The sequence below is a fragment of the Lolium rigidum genome, chromosome 5, assembly GCF_022539505.1.
Source record: "Lolium rigidum isolate FL_2022 chromosome 5, APGP_CSIRO_Lrig_0.1, whole genome shotgun sequence".
NCBI lineage: Eukaryota > Viridiplantae > Streptophyta > Magnoliopsida > Poales > Poaceae > Lolium > Lolium rigidum.
Window position 1 is genome coordinate 43,080,815 of NC_061512.1, and position 15,101 is coordinate 43,095,915.

The window sequence follows — 15,101 nt, forward strand, 5'->3', positions numbered from 1 at the left end:
TTCTACTATATCATTTAGTGTCTAGTTCCTCCTAGCACTGATTCATTTTTTTCAGAAAATAATTTTGCCACTAGAGTCGCTCTTATACGGCCGCACACACGTCCCGTCAGCCATGTTTATAATCACGACGTCATGGTAAGGAGAAATAACGCTGTAGCGAACGACGCAAACTTAGCATCACGCGTTTGCACATTATGCCATCACCGATGGAACATTCCCCAGGTCAGCCATCTGTAGCGGCACGACATAACCGGTCATGTCGCGTTTGCATTGGTCCACACGGGTCGAAGGATCTGGCCTCACTAGTAGAAAATATGGCTTATGTTTGAAGCTGCCCAGAGCTTTAGCACTGTTTGTGCTATGAACCCAGATTAAAGGTGCATTAGCACCGGTTCGAGCGGCGAGGACTTTAGCACCGGTTCATGCCACGAACCGGTGCCAAAGGGTTCGTGCGGGACCTTTAGCACCGGTTCGTGCGGGATCTTTAGCACCGTTTCGTGTCACGAACCGGTGCCAAAGGGTTGGCGTCAGCCGCGTGACCTTTAGCACCGGTCCGTGGCACGAACCGGTGTAAAAGGTCTACCCTTTAGCACTGGTTCATGGCACGAACCGGTGTAAAAGGTTTTTTGCTCGCCTTTTTTAGCTTCGTAAAATACAAAAGAACATGACCGAAAATTCAAAAAATAAAATCTTTTGAGATTCTTGTATGTTACACAACCTACTATTAGGGGAAATTAACAAATTTGAATTTCGACCTTTTTTGCAAAAGAAGTTTAGAAAAAGATAAAATGGCATTAACATGTATAATATATCAAAATGATCGTGGGAGAAAGTTACATACGAATTCATCTGGGTTTATCCGGTTGCCAATATTTAAATTCTCAAAATTCCAAATGAAAATATGAAAGCTGGAAGATTTTAATTTTTGCCAGAAATTCAGGATTTTATATTTTTTAATTTTTTTTAATCTGCATAAAGATTACTATTACTGAACCATAAAGGTTAGCCAATTTTAGATTTTCGAATTTTCAGGTTTTTGCAAAAAAAAAAGTTTACAAATTTATTGTTTATTTATTTATTCAAGATTATTTTTACATCAATAATTTTGTTTATTAAAAGAATTATTTGAATTCAACCAATAAAGAAGTATGATATCGTGACCAACATGTTAGTAGGATTGATATGATACTAGTATCAATAATACGCGCATGAAGCAATTGGAAGCGAGATGGGAATGAATTCAGAAGTTAAGCTTGCTAGTGCTGTAGTAGTGGGAGGATGAGTGACCGAGCGGGAAGTTTGACCACAAGTAAGTAATTTGACTAGAGATTAAGTGTAGTTAGAGACTAAACTTTTCAAATAACTAAAATACTAGAAATTCTGAAAAAAAAGAAAAAAAAAGGAAGTGGAAAATAATTAGATAAAAATGGCACCAATAGCGAGTTCTGCCGCGGCAGGGTTTTGTTACGAACCGGTGCTAAAGGTTCTCCCGCCCGGGCGGTTGGTAGCGGCCACGTGCTTCCCCTTTAGCACCGGTTCGCAACACAAACCGTGCTAAAGGGGGGGGGGGCTTTAGCTCTAGTGCCTGCACGTTCCAGTGGCGCAACCCAAACAAATTGATCTATATGGCGCAACCCATCCGTCCACCAAATTGGAGAGTGGATGTGTTTGCACGGATAACGTACACGTCCTCCCATGTCCTCCTGCCTGGGCCAAGGTCCGCACGACAGCGACACAACGTCCTTCTTTCTTTAGCTATGAATGGAGGCATGCTGACTTCAAAGCTGGGCCGCACCGCTTGACACATGGTCTCCTGCGTTGGGCGCGCTTCCCAATGCCTGCGCTAGCCGCCTGCCTTAAGCAATGCCGGCGCTTCGGCCTCCATGCCGACATCTAATGTCTTGGCCTTTTGTAATAGGCTATCCGCGGCTATTTTCTTCCACATTCCCATCTTCTTCCATCTCCTACCACCACCACAAGCATCACGACAGCCATGGCCAACGGCATAGGATTGATGGGAGGGCGTCTAGGATGGCCCAGGCCCGGGTGTGGCTGAGGCCGAGGTCAGCGAGGAAGACGTGGGGGCGAGGCCAGAACGGTTCACCACCATTATCCCCATCGCCATTGCCATCCATGTCTCCATCATTATTGCCCGACTCCGTCGTCATCGGCCTCTCCGGGATCGAGTTCGGTGTCAACATCTACTTGGGCATGAGCTGTGATAGGATGTGCCTCCCCAAGAAGCTCGTGTTGGTGATCGGTGGGAAAGAGCCCCACCAGCTCGTACTGCGGGTACCCGACGACTCGATCAGCTAGATGTACCTCCACAATGGCTGAAGGTAGTTCGCCCGCGCGCACGCCATTGAAGTCAGGCACTTCCTCGTCTTCAAGTTTGACGATCACGACATGCTCACCGTCAAAGTTTTCGAAGATACCCCATGTACCGTCGCCACTAACACTCCACGAGGATGACTAGGCGAGGGCAAGATGAAAACGCTAGGGTCTTGTACTATGCTTTTATTAATTTCTAGTTTTACATCAATTTGCTTCAAGCAAACTATCCCCAAACTATGTTTGCAACCCCATGGATGTAGCAAAGATTTTCAAATATTTAATCAAGCTGAGTTGAACCGCGGACCGAATGGGTCGCGCCGCTTGATGCAGTGGCGCCCTGGCAGGGCGGACCGTGACACAATTTTCTTTCTGTCCGCCAACAAGAAATGATTGGTGTACTGCCGGCTCCACCGGATCCCCAAACCACCACATGTGCCCTTTCTCTCCTACCTCCGGCGAGGATTGGTGTTTCAAAGGGGCGCATCTTGGGACTACGAAAGGGGATCTGTTGTTGTGGGCATCCTAGCGGTCCTGCCGGCAGCGCACGATGCTACGAGCGACAACTCGCGATGCTACCAGCGGCCGACGGGGTTGCTTCCAGCAACAACCCACATTGCTACGAGCGGCAGCTCGTGATGCTACCGGCGGCAAGTGGAGTTTCTGCCAGCGGGCGGTGGGATTGCTCGTGGCGGAAGCCTGCGATGCTACCATCGGCAACTAGAGTTGCTTCCATTGGCCGGGGGTTGCTCGCGGCGGCAGCCTTTGGTGCTATGAGAAGTAAGTGGATAAACTGATAAGGACCAAGCAGTGCTGCAAACGACCACCATCGGAGGTGCAACCGGCCAATGCCAGAGCTGAAAGCGACCATGCTGGTGTCTTCTCCAGCGACGGTGACGTTGCTGCCATGGGAGACGGCGGTGCTCTTAGCGAGATGCTTCCGAGGTGATGATGCCAAGAGATGGTTGAGATGCTGCAAGCGTGTGCTTCCAAGGAAGCCTCCTAAAAGGACCTAGCCAGAGGAATTTTGCAAGGATGGCACCGCCGATGCAGCAGGAGATGAGGGCAGCAGATGCCGCTGCGGGAGATCAAGGGCGGACACCACGCAAGAAGCTGGGGGCCGAACGCAACTGCATATAGTTTTGGGGCTTCGTCAGCAAGCGGTTCTCCTCAAGGTTCGATGTAAACCGGAGAATCTTTTTCTGTCTTTATTTAAATACTGATGAGTTGGACATTGAACTTGAGATATCTTAGCTCTGATATCATGTAGATTTATGCCTTAGCCAATTAGTCTAAAAATATAAAATGATGAGAAAGAGACTAGACAATATATTTATATTGAAGAGGGCTCTCTATTGTGCAGATCGAGCGAAATCTCGCCGTGGTTGCATACTTGCATTACACCTAGGTCAACGCTATGTCTGATGCGTGCTGCCAAGCGCGGCCAAATAAGCTAGCTGTCACCGGAATCGCGGAGGGACGCTACGTTTAGAGCAAGTACAATAGAGTCTAGTCAGCTGACTATAAGACATTAAATAATATATTTTAGATGAGTTGGAGGAGAGAGAAGGGGAGAGAGAAGGGAGGTGGGCTACTATGCAATAGCCAGCTCTTGCACGTGCTCCTAGGCACTTTGTGAGAATGAAAGGTGGGCCATATGTTAATAAAGTACTTCATTCTTATAGCCAACTATTGTACATGTTAGCTATATGGTGACTATAAATGACATGGCATCTTGTTATAGCCATCTCTTGGCTGTACTATTGGAATTGCTCTTAGAACACCTGTTTCAGATCGATCCCTGATCTCATCTGAAACACTACTGCTACTACGCCGCGACCAGCACCGGCGATACTATATTACGAGATCCAAGATGTTACCGCTGACCAAGCCGTCCCGATCCTCTCGACGCGTGCTATCTGTTATCTAGCTAGCTACTCGATCTAGCTAGCTTGTGAGTGTGCTATCAGCACATGCACACGAAGTCAAGTCAATATCTTTAAACCGAATGCATTCCGTCGTCTGCCTATTTGATCCACTGGAGGTGCGATCGAGCAAGCCCCTCCTCACTATCCATTCTGTTCCGCTGCTCTAGCCAGCGTGCGATGGCCTTCCTCTTTGACCGCATGAAGGACGCCTGCACAGGTTAGTGACCCTCATCCTCCTGCCCTGGCCTGAATGAAGAATGTAGGACTTGGTGCACGGCAGAGGTCTCACGCATCATCTGATACTCCTGCAGGAGTTGTTAACTTCTTGCTCGATGTTTCCGCGGCAGCGGGAGAGATACCCACTGACCCGAACGATGATGATTACAATGATGATGGCAACATGCATAATGCCAAGCTTAGCCATGGGGCGCATGGAGTGCCGGTTCACAAGGTGCGTACTACTAGTATGGTTAAACACTCCATAACTACTATATTAAAGAGTAACACACTTCTTTTTTCTCATAATTTTGAGCCTATTTCCAAATTACTGTGATGTTGACACGTAAGTGCTTAGATAGTTTGATTTGCTAAGAGAATTTTCTGTGTATACTTTGGTGCTCCATAGAATTTTAGGAAGACTGAGAAACACCTATGCAGTTCCCCGGGCGTGTGGCTGTAGCCTTGCTATAATAGTCAAAGCGGTGCCACGCCGCTTAATGATGCGTCGATTCCCGAGCTGGCCAACCAATTTGCCCACCATCTCTCATTTCCTCTTTTTGGGTCGCCAACCCGCCTTCACCACGTCGTGCCGCTTCTTGGGCGACGATGTAGAGGCGGCCGTGAATGGCGCCGCTGTCGAGGTCGGCCGAAATTTGGACGGAGCAAGCTGCTGCTGAATGCAGCTGGGCCGGATGCGTCGAGCGGCGGCTGCCGCGGAAGTCAGCAGGTAGCGCGGTGCCTCTTCTTTCCAAAACGAGGGCCTCCTCTCTCAGTTGGCCGTCTCACCTGTGGTTGTCTCCATGGCGGTACCATCAATCATCAAGATGTGCCGCTAGGGTCAGAGGCCACTTCTCTCCCTCTCTGCCGTGTGCGCAGCTATCAGCTTGCTGCACCCTCCTCTCTCTCTCTCCCGAGACGGCTGGTGGCGTGGAGAAGGATCTCAAACGTCCCCTTTCCTTCTCGAGGTGGCTGGCGGCGAGGTTGAGGAATGAGGGCCCGGTGCCCTCCTCTTCTTCTTGACCTGTGCGGCCATCCCCGTGGCCAATCCTCTCTCAAGTGGAGGACGTGTGGGTGGTCGCCGGCAGAGCAGACGAACTGGAGTGGCCGAGTGGGGGCGGCGCTCAAGCCTCCTCCTCTCACCGACACGGGCGCCCTCCCCCTCTCTCCCTGGCTGTCGTGGGAGCCCCTGCCTCAGTTCCTCCCTGTTGGCTCAGGACCGGAAGCGGGAAGGAGGTAGGTGCCGATGGGAATTTTCTGATGATTAAGTCCTCTGCTCTGTGATTTTGGTGCCTAGAAGTGTTTGTTGGTATGCCTACAAGAACTCAATCAGTGTATTTTCAGATTTCTCACTTGGTCTGTGTGGCCTAAAGCAATTCATCCAACCGACAACCCATATGCTTAGCATGCAGTGCATCTGAGATTTCTTCTTGCTAGCCTGGATATATTAATTATGGCTGCTGGGAGTGGTCTGATGATCTGAATTTTTTTCGCTGTAAGATTCCGCAATTACATATTGGAGCTCACTGTATAGTCAAACATGGACTGAACTGGGTGTTCGAGGTATGGTGCCGTGAAGATTTTTCTCCATATGTTTTTTTTCTCACTACACTATTTTGGTGATTTGCAACAAATGCTTGGCAATATATATAGTGGGTTTATTCCTCTAGATTTTGCTCACTGCACTATTCAGCACTTACTATAGAATTGTAATGGTTAATTTCGATGATGATTGATGGTTGATATTTTATCTTGCTTTGCCAGGAACTGAACATTCAAAATTAACGTTCATAAGCTTAAGGTACTAACATTAGTGCAGCCCGGTTGACCCATAAGTTCTTACAGTTTCAAGGTGTTTCTTTGAAGGTATTACAATTTCTCCTTGCTGTTAGCTTCAGGATGTGGCCAGAAACGACAAGCTTTGCATAGTAATTTTATCATGGCCAATGTCACAACCTTGCAACTATTTAAAACTTGGCACTCATGCTTAGTACTCTGCTATGGATAGTTTTGTGGGTCATTTAGTTCTGAATCACCATGTGCCACAGAGTGACCCCTCATGTGCTTAATGATTCAAATTTTCTTTAATGTGAGAATTACTATCTATGAAAAATGACGCCGTCACAAGTGGCGACAATCGTATTTAATCATCGCTGTTTTATTAGCATCAAGAAGGCTCACGATAGAAGAAATTGTATGACGGAGGACACTGATACCTTATCAGCAATAAAGTGAAATCTGTTCACCTCCCAATCATGTTAGGTTTCCAGATTATTTCAGATTTAGATACCCGCCAATATTTGTTCGCAAAGCTACCAACTGATAAGTGATATTTTTACCCTCTGGTGCAATTTTGGTGAACCGTGAATATGAAAATGTTTGGCCTTTATGGACCTTTTCTTTATTCAGCTGCACTATATGTGAATTGAGAAGTATATTGATTCCTTCCTGCAGTTAGGGTGACCCTCTACTATTCTTACCTGCCGCCGTGGCCATCATCGGTGCGTGCATCGGGTTGCAGGTCTTGGCGGCGTTCTAGATGGTGTTGCCGGCGTGGCTAGGCCTCTTCTAGGCGCAGACGGCGAGCCGGGACCTGGTACCTGGAGGCCGCGGCAAGGGGCGCATACATCCTTCTGGACATTGTCAACCGGTGGAGCAGGTCGTGGGTGAGGCCGTCAGGAGGAGCATGCTGCAGTTGCGCGTATTAGATTCTCTGTCCAGGGCTTCTCCCCACCACTGGTCCTTGCTTTCCCCACCGCCGGCTTCTCCATTTGCTGTTCCGTTGATGGTGATAACCCGACCCCTTCTTCTTCCATCAATTCTCTGTAACGTGTTGCCTTGGTTTGACCTGTAGACAAGATTGCATTTATTTTGCCATTCTCATGTGTTCATGAATTAATTTTCAGTCATTTCTTTATGTTTGCAGGCTGCTCCCGCTGTTCTAGATAGTTGGAGATGTTCTTGATCTGATGTGTTTAATCTAAGTGTCGAGGCATGAACACATACTAATGTGGGTTTTCTGAAATATTTAATTTATTTTGGCTTGACTAGCACTTGGATTTCAAACGAGGACGGAGTTGTTTTTCTTTAGGCATTGGTCTAATTTTTTTTGCCATGTTTGGCTGTGACTGCAATTGCTTTGATGACCAGGTAGGATATTGCCCTGTTAAACAAAATTCTAGGAATGTACGCAGCTGTTGAGATGTGCTACTGCATAAAAAATATTGTATGTTCCAAGCTGTTGATTTATCAAGTTCGTTTCTCTAGCTATGGTGTGGACTATCTGTCGATGAATCTGAACTTTAGCACATACTATTCGGTTTGCAGCAAGGATATATAATTTTCCTGAAACTGAATTTTTTTTGTTAACTGAAACTCTTACAGTCTTACTCATATACAGTTTCAGTTAAAACCACGGAAGTAACTGATCCTCAAAAAGCTGAGTGCGAAACAACACAAGTAACTAATTGGCAATTGTTTTGTTTATACATAGGTCGGTGCTCTTACTTGGGCAGTACCACCTACTGGCAGTAGATTAGTAATGGATGGATACACATGCGCAGGTCACCCGCTATCTCAGGTATTTTCTCCAAATCCATTCATGAAAATGGGTGTTAGGTATCTGCATGTTATGTACATTTCTGACTATGTGAGCAAATTGTCCCCTGCTACTTCTGTTGGCTCGAACCGTTTGTCCAGCTGCTACTTCTGCCCGTTGTCGAGCCATTTTCTCTTGACGAGAGCATGCCGGTTTAGCCTGTGATTTTTCTGTTGACATGGACGCTTGGAGGCTTGCAATTCATCTTGGCTTACTGGATTTCTTTGGTCTTTCTTAAAGGTGATCGGTCTTAGTAATTCTACTGATTAATCTTCGGATCTGCAGGCTGGCTCTGTTTATTGTCCTTTTTCAGGCTGCTCTTCTTCAGATTCAGGTCCTACATCAGACAGTGGGTGCTGTCATATTCTCTTTCTTGATGCACTGGTGGTTCAGATTTGAATATGGGGTACACATATAAATATGTATGTTCTTGGAAGGGACTCTATGCTATTGATACTATACTGCTTATCAACTTGATCTCCCACTACGCCCTCAATGTTTGAGTTGAAAGGTCAATTATCAAGTGGCATACAAGACCTACTGTGAGGGCGAGATTCAGCACAGAAAAAGAAGTACAGAACCAATACAGTTTTTCGATCCAACAGTGCTTAGCCTTCCCTTAAGTTTGTAGTTCTTGCTTTGGATATTGGGTTACTATCGAAGAAATCTTCTGCTATTTTGAATAAATCGGCATGCACTTTCTTTTTCTGAAATACTCTATGTGTCATCAGTAAATAGGGTGAAGGTCATAATGCATATTGCTTGGGTAAACAAGAATTGGATTGGTGGAACAAATATTACCTATGAACACTGTTTGAAAAGATGGGATTGCACAACAAGAAAATGTGTAGACAACTTATCATGTCTTTTTATCGCTTTCATATCTATGACATTTTTTTCCAGATAACCGTCTTTGTCTTATCCACTTAAATTGGCAGGGTAATGTGCGTTCTTGCTTTGTATCCCTAGATTGACTACTCAACCTTAACCAATTTTTGAAACTCCAAAAGGAGACTCCCGTGCGCCAATTTTTTTTTGCATATACAATTCATGGTAATTTAGAGGATGAGATGCATGTTTCTGATACGTGTAATCAGATAGATTAATTGTTACCAAATTAGGTTGTTTGATGCCTGAAAACCAATTTCTGTATTCTGTAGCACGTAGTGGTGTAGGACTATTTGCCAGACATTATTGCTGGTTCTTTTTTTATTGGATCAGGCATGGAAGTTAAATTGCATTTTTTTTTAATCTGTAAAATTGTTTGTTCCTTTTTTAGTATCCAATATGTCACAGACCGCTCGATAGATAGATGGGCTCTCACGAATTCATAGGTTACAATCCCCAGCGTCTTGCCGGGAGGATCGAATCCAGATGAACTCACGAGTTCATCGGAAGGGGAGAAAGAGAAGTCTCAACCACTCGGGTTGTTTACAGGAGAATAGTTCTGACTGCTTTCCCCATCCTCGCTTTGCTGTCTTCATGGTGCGGCATTTTTATCACGAGAAATTTCTGGACCCTTATGATGCGTGCTCACATGAACTTCGTGTTCTCTTCTTTTACCTCTGCCATTGAATTGTTCGCTTATTACATTCCTTTATTAAAAATTAGAATGCTCATATAGTGCATTATGTTTGCCTTGAGCAAGTAGCATGACAACCGTTTGTGGAATTAAACTTGGCGCCTTGCTTTCCGTACCTTTTTGTTTAATGGATGAACTACTAATTTCTTATTTGCTTTATATGTTCCAAATGCCGACATTAAGAGAATTTTCATATATATGCTTAATTGCAGAATTTCTTCGCACTTGTGTATTCTGATGCTTCCGGTTTAGAAGAAACTTATATATTTCAGTACCGACCTTGATCCATTTATTTTGTTAAGCGCTGCCACCAACTACTCAAACACGAAGTACCAAAACTATTCTCTTATTTTTCTTGGTCAAAGGAAGTTCCAGAATTGCCTTTTTAGACTATATATGTAGGTAATTGGTTCGATCTTGTGTCATTTTTTGCTAGGTTTCATTGGTTCTATCATTGAATGATAACTGGTAGGAGATCAAGGTATGGAAGAAGACTCTTGAATTTGTGGGATACATAAGTGAGGGATCTGTTCAAATAGCAGAGGAAACTGTAGCGTACAAAATTCAGTGCATTTATCCGCAGGATCATTCACACACTATTTTCCCTATCCTGTGTGACCCTTCAATCCTGAAAAATTATTTGTCCTGAACTCCACCTTGGCGTCTGGCCGTCGGTACGTACAAGTCCTAATAGTAATGTACAAATGTACAATTTACTGAATGCCACGTTTGATTCCTGCCTATTTACCAACACTTTCTTTAGTTTTTGTTGTGAACCTGACTATCCTCTCAAAATCTTCCACTCTCTCGAACAATGATTACAGCAAAATAATCCTAATGACTTATGTGTAAGCAAGATGATTGCAGAAGTCCCAACTCTCGGCTAAAGGAACTAAACAACAAAGTTAGATTTTCCTATCCAAGACATGATGTAATGTCCTTTTTCTGATGTTGGGATTATTGTTCTTATTATACTCTCGAAGCTTTCATACTCTAAGTGGATAATTCTCTGTTCAAGGCTTCACCTAAGTATAAGGCCTACTATTAGATTTTATCATGCTTACTTATTTTTTCCTAAGTAAAAAGCTCCACCTTACTAGGTGGATGTCCGAGAAAACTGTCACTTTAATAAGTTAGATATCATTGTAGAAAGATGTTGATTTCAATTTCTATTTTTCTTGCAGCAACCACCTAATTCCATCTCCATCAAAGTAAAGCTAGCTCAACCACAGCAAATAGAAGTATATGTGTCGCTGAAATGACCAAAGTAATTGTTCCCGAGACATGCTATAATATGGAGTACCTCCATATCCATGTATGATTATTTTACCTATGCAGTATATATGAATAGCTTGGAAATGCATAATTGTTTGTTCTTTCTATGTTAAATACTACAATAATACATATAAAAATGGAATACTTAACCTTTGTTTATACTGCCAACACTTGAAATTATACTTCATTATAGCCAAGAAGCAGCAGAGCAAATGAAAAAATGTTAGAAATATTTTGGTACATTAAATGAAGATACTACTGCCTTGACCGCTTTGTGATTAAAAGGAAAAGGAACAGTGAACAAATTTAGACATTTACAGGTTTTGGATGGTTGTTTCCCTGATCAAGCGCTGCTCTTTTTTCCAGCGTATTTGCTTTTCTGAAACAACTTCCTAGGTGCACAAAGGCAATCAGTTCTCTTACCTTCATTGTGTGGGAAATTAAGTCCTTAGATCCATTTAAATGACATAGTAATCACTCAAATATATTCAATGTTGTGAATAATTTTTAATAGCAAAGTATGATGTTCATATTCCAAACAAGATATATAAAAAGAAACAACTCCTTTCTTCACATGATAGTGCATAGCTATATATGTGTCTATGAAGGTAGTTCCAAAAGTGGAGAAGTCTATGCTCATCATCGTCCTTTTCAATTTGTGCTACAATCAATAGTTGTTGTGATTTTCTTAGTAAAGAGATGGACATGGAATCAAATAAGTATATAGTTGAACTTAATTATTTCTGGTTCTTATGCATATCTCTCTTCTTCATCTGATATGTAAGATTGTCTCATATATCCACTTCCTTCTGCAGGATCTTGAGAAATGCAATTGGCTTGAAAAGGTTGCTGAACTTTTGAAGGACATCCAAGCGGGTTTGCTTAAGAGTGTTTCCGCAGTATGTTTCACTTCCTTCATTACCTTCGTAGTCAAAATGTCTTCTAATAGTAAAATAGGAAACCAATGCTGATAATTAATTTGTAGATGCAATGATGTTTCACCATTCGGTTAACCTATAAAAAAACTAGAGTGATGATACATAAAAGGGATATTGACGAGCTCCACCTGAAGTGCTCACGGATAGAGAGTCTGAATATTTAGAAAGTCAGCTTTTCCTTTATTTTGCCATAGTATCTTGCCGAAGTTGATCACGTGTATATTAGATACTACCAACAAGAGTGCACCATAGATGAGGCGAGTGCGTAACCCTTGATGATGAGGGTGCTTAATCATAGATGGAAGGAGTGCTGAACTGGGATTCGGTAACATGTTGTCATTTCCAGTCCGGCAACTATGGGTTTCACTGCTTTGTTTGTAAACTTTACAGACTGTTCATATATGGCAAGATAGTAAGGATGGAAGCTATAGCTTCAGGCACACGATGGAAGATCATGGCGTAGAGTTTGATAATTTTCTTTTTTTGCATTCATACATTTAGAACGCACAAAACTTATTACTTCTTTGTCAACATTATTATGATGGGGGATAAAATAACATCTAATCTAGAGCAGACGGTCCAGGAAGTGCCAGAGCTTGGAGAGAACATATGGATGCTATCCTATATAACGAGTATATGACGATTGAAAACAAATAATTAGCCACATCTGTATCAAGTCGTTAGCCAATGGTAGCCAATCTGCATTCTGTAATATAACTTGATCGTCTCTGGGTTTTTTTCTCAGAAGAATTGTGAGCCTGTTTCTTCTTATGTAGTTAATGGTGAGATGGTATTCGATCCTTAATTTGTTTGGGTTATAGAGCCATTGCCATCACACGGGTCATTGATGCCACTGATCGGACGAGAACTTAGAAGCTTACCGCGGCAACTGAGTGCCGGCTTCACCGACGGTTTACAAATGTTGAGCATCTGACGAAGGAAACATTAGTCCTCACAGTTATTGTGATGGCGGTTATGGCCGCCCCAAGGTAACATGTCATTCATTCGTTTGATAGTTGGCTCCAAAGGATGCATACACTGGATAGCATGTACTAATGATTTCTGTAAAGATACAGGTGATTGCTTCAATAGGTATTCAGTCTTGCTGCTGACAAGGTTGGCGTACTGATCTATGCGGCCTGCTTTACACATACTATATGTATCATAGACCATATAAGCCTTAAAAATGTAGGACCGCACGAGCATGTGTTGTTTTGCCTTGCAAAAGCAACATCAACTGCTTTATTATCTACCACTGAACTATAGGTTCCGACTCATAGTTGTGTGCACCATATATATATTGATAAAATTTCCATATATAGTCAATGTCACATATGCATTTACTGTCAATGTCCTCTCACCGGCGCGGCGTGCTGCCGTGCCCCATCTTGCTAGTTACTATGATTAGTGATCACTTCGGCCTATGGGGTGTCACATTCACCTCTACTGATCGGTACTACTTCTAAGTTGCACTTCTATTAATGCCCAACATGAAAAGAGTTATTGCTGTTAATCTCATATTTCGTCCGATCCATAATAAGTATAATAAGTGTCATGGCTGTTTGCTCAAATTTAGTCAAATTTGCGTAGAAGCCACAACACTTCTTATGGATCGAAGGGAGCAAGAGATGTGTCATAATATTAATTTTTCTATCGGAAGGGCACAATTGTTTTACAACTGTAATAGTAGAAGCACGTGACAAAGATAATTTTGGGCATGTCTGATTCATATATATGAATATTGGAGGAAAATCATAAGAATAGGAAATTTTCCTTCGGTGGCACTATTGGTCCATTTGTTTCAAAGGAATGGAATATAGAAAAATTAAGATTTGTTTCCCTTTGGTTTAGGTTTCATAGGGAAAGCAAAAAAAAAAAAACTACAATCCACTCAAACCTTTTTTACACTTGTATGCACAAAGAACGAGACAAAGATCATATGTTGCATAATAATGACCGACCTAGTATTTACCTTTATTTTAATAATGATTTGATTATGGTTTTATGGATTTATGAGTTTTTCCTATTATCGCGAATCAAACACCTAATTTCACAAATTCATGTGTTTTTACAACCCTATGGGCACATACATTCCTATCTTATTTATGTGTTTTCCTATTTCCATGTTTGTGAAATCATGCGAATCAAATAGGCCCTTCCTATTATTTTTTCGTGAGGTTGAGCACACTTCCTTCGATTCACTCTCTAAATAGCATATTCCGGAGTTCCACAATTGCATAGGAAGTGTTAGTCGTCCTAGTTGGTATCGTGCTTAATGGCGGCAGTGGAGGTGTCCTACGGTTGAGGATGACGGCACGACGGCGTTCACTCTAGGGGTTGGTGTGGTAGTGGCAATATCGGTGTGAGATACCCTTATGTGTTATGCTTTGCTAGCAGCGGTGGAGTTGGCGACATCGACATTTTCTCTTATGGTCATGGCTGTTGTTGGTTGGGTGATGGAGGTCAGTTGACCGCTGGTGGCAGTTGAGTGTGATGGTTTAAGTGATGTTGCCTCTTGGGGACTGACTTTATAACAAAAGCTGGAAGTACATTTTTTATGGACGCAATGAGTATGTGAGATCTAGGTGAAAGTCTGACTTTATTCGATGCCGGCGACGATGGCATCTCAGACATCATTTCCCCTTTACAGACGTCGTTTCACTCCCTTGTTATTTCAACCTAAGCTTTTCGGCTCAAAACCCAAGTTTCGTCGTCGGCTAGAGCAGGTCGGCGTTGTGCTCGTTGCTTCCCCATGAGAGTGTCTTCTCAGATGCATGTTCATCAAGATTTGACAGGTTTTATGGTGAAGCCTACCTTCACCCAGTCCCCTCAAATCCCCACAAAATCTCAATTCATTAGGTAGGGGTAGTGTATTGGATATTGAGAAAAATACCCTTATATTTAGAAAAAAGTGGAAAAAATGGGGATTAAATGAGCTCAATATAGTACCAAACATGCTTTAAGAATTAACTCGGATTATCCCCACTAATCCCAAAAACTATAGCAGTCCCTCCATCTCAAAATGTGTTGCATATAGTTTTTAGTCAAAGTCGAACTTTGTAGAGTATGACGGTGTATAAAGACAAACAAATTAATTTGCAATGTCTAATGCACACATCATAAAAATATATTTCATGGAGGCTCTCGTGATATAAGTTTGATATTATAGATGTTGATACTTATATATATACATATATATTTAGTCAAACTTTTAAAAACTTGATGTTGACTAC

At 42.8% G+C, this 15,101-nt stretch overlaps 1 long non-coding RNA gene across 12 annotated transcripts; it reads left to right on the forward strand.

Moving 5' to 3' along the window:
- The first annotated feature begins 5,278 nt into the window (after nt 1-5,278).
- On the forward strand, nt 5,279-13,224 carry LOC124654814. Of its 12 annotated transcripts, XR_006988479.1 has the most exons (12): nt 5,279-5,711; nt 5,820-6,038; nt 6,240-6,341; nt 6,997-7,263; nt 7,402-7,485; nt 7,626-7,701; nt 7,969-8,055; nt 8,175-8,645; nt 10,092-10,329; nt 10,840-10,970; nt 11,746-11,829; nt 12,645-13,224. It is a non-coding gene; the product is annotated as an uncharacterized LOC124654814 (long non-coding RNA). The 12 variants fall into 12 exon arrangements; XR_006988475.1 differs by having other exon boundaries at nt 7,969-8,645; XR_006988480.1 differs by lacking the exon at nt 7,626-7,701.
- The last annotated feature ends 1,877 nt before the right edge of the window (nt 13,225-15,101 follow it).